At 44.5% G+C, this 2,172-nt stretch overlaps 1 pseudogene; it reads right to left on the reverse strand.

Annotated features, from left to right (window-relative positions):
* Nucleotides 1-1,318: 1,318 nt before the first annotated feature.
* Nucleotides 1,319-1,904, reverse strand: LOC104983669 (annotated as a pseudogene).
* Nucleotides 1,905-2,172: the final 268 nt, after the last annotated feature.

Consider the following 2,172-nt stretch of genomic DNA (forward strand, 5'->3'; position numbering starts at 1 on the left):
CCATATGTATAGATTTATTAACAACATACAAAAGTGTTTAGAAGGATACACATTAAATTGTTAACAGTATTGGATTTGGGTGCATCCTCCTAGAAGTCAAGGGTATGCATTCCTTTGTATGAGTTATTTAAAAGTTTATGGATGACATGTGTGTGTTTAATATATATAAATAAGCTTAAGAAACCCTCTTTACTTCTTTAGAGTCACATGGCAGCTACTGGTTCTCACATCTCTTAGCTGTCTCTGCAATCCCCAGGCTGCCTTGTTCTTCTTGCCTCCATTTGAACAATTTAGGAAGACTCTTTTCTCAGGAGTGACCCAGTATAGAAAACTTACTCTGCCTTCCACATCCTACTCCAGGACCCTAGATTCCACATATGCAGATTGACCTCCCATGATGGATGTGCTGCTGCTGCTAAGTTGCTTCAGTCGTGTCCGACTCCGTGTGACCCCATACACGGCAGGCCACCAGGCTCCCCCGTCGCTGGGATTCTTCAGGCAAGAACAATGGAGTGGGTTGCCATTTCCTTCTCCAATGCATGAAAATGAAAAGTGAAAGTGAAGTCACTCAGTCGTGTCCAACTCCTAGAGACGCCATGGACTGCACCTACCAGGCTCCCCCATTACTGGGATTCTCCAGGCAAGAGTCCTGGAGTGGGTCGCCAGTGCCTTCTCCGCATGATGTATGTGGTTCTCCACTAATCCTTGAAGGCGATCCAATTCTTACAGGTCCCAAGCAGGAAACTGTGTCCATGACCTGGGCTTTTCTCCACTCATCTCCCTCCCACTTCTAATCTATGTCTCAAGAATCACATTCATCCCTCCTCACATTGTCCATTGTTCCTTCTATGACCCTAGGTGGGTAACCCCATTCCCTTTGTATTCAGATGACTTCAGTATAGGTTTATCTTGTAGGATCAGGCTTTGGGTTAGATTTTATTCAAAAGTGTGTGCTAGTCCATTTGTTTTTTTCAAATTACTTTTATTTTCTCTCCTGAAAAACAAGAGTAGTCTTATACAAAATATAAACAAAGCAAATGTGAATGATAAAGTATAAATGCTATGAACGACGTAAATATTTCCGATAATTTAAATAAATAAATAAATATTACAACTTTTTAAGATATGGAAAATGGATTCTTACATCTGTTTTGAAAAGTTATGGTAACAAAACATTTAACATACATTTAAATAATCCCATATATTAGCTATTACTTATATGTCATCTGACACAAAACGAGTTAAAGGTTGCACTTTGAGTCTTAGAAAATAGCCATTTAGTTGACCAGATGAACTGTTTTCACATTCAATGTTTTTTTTATTTCCTGAGTTTTCCAATGAGCTCATTAGCAAAGACCAAGCACCTTCTGATTTCCAGGCTGAGAACCTCCCAGGCACAGTGGCTGCATTCTTTCTCTTTGAGATACACACTGATTCGCAGGAAGTAACTCTTCACAGCCAATCTGGAGTCTTCACTCCCTAGAGGTGACTGTTCTGGTGTCCTTCCTTCCCTCAGTCATGTGTCCAGGTCCTCCAGCTGCATCAAGTCCCACGAGCAATCTGTCCAGGAGGCTCTCGTCCCGACCTGCAGAAGAGCCCGTGGTGCCGAAGAGCTGGAAGGTCTGCTGGAGCAACCCGTGCACAACAGCTATGGCTTCTGTCTTCTCAAGCCTGGTCCTGTGCACCACGGTCTGAGGAAATCTGAAGTCAGTCCTGTCCCTCAGACAGGACACAACGGGCAGTCTCTCCATCTGACTCCAATGTGTGAAGCTTTCCAGATTGCCGAGGTGGCTTGCAGGCAGCTCACAGCCCAGGGAGCACGTGGGGCTGCAGCAGAGCATCACCAGGGCCAGCAGCACAGAGATGCGGAGGGCCACTGGGATGCTGGGGGCTTGCAGGACTGCCTGCAGGGGAGATCTAGGCAAGGTCTGAGGGCTTGGGGTGATGGGTGGCTCTTAAAGAGTGAGTAGAGAAACTTTCATTTTCTGGGTTTTTCCACAGTTTGCCCTTTCCTTTCTTTTTCTACTCTTTGTAATGAAATCAATAAAAGTGCTAATTTTTGCCATGAGTGCCTACGTGGGGACATCAAATCATGCGTGCCACTGTGGTTGATAGCTACACAGCCGTATGTTGTGCTTTTTACACCTCCTTAGTTGTTCCTGGGAGAAGAGT

Source organism: Bison bison, unplaced genomic scaffold, assembly GCF_000754665.1.
Source record: "Bison bison bison isolate TAMUID 2011002044 unplaced genomic scaffold, Bison_UMD1.0 scf7180017863108, whole genome shotgun sequence".
Lineage (NCBI taxonomy): Eukaryota > Metazoa > Chordata > Mammalia > Artiodactyla > Bovidae > Bison > Bison bison.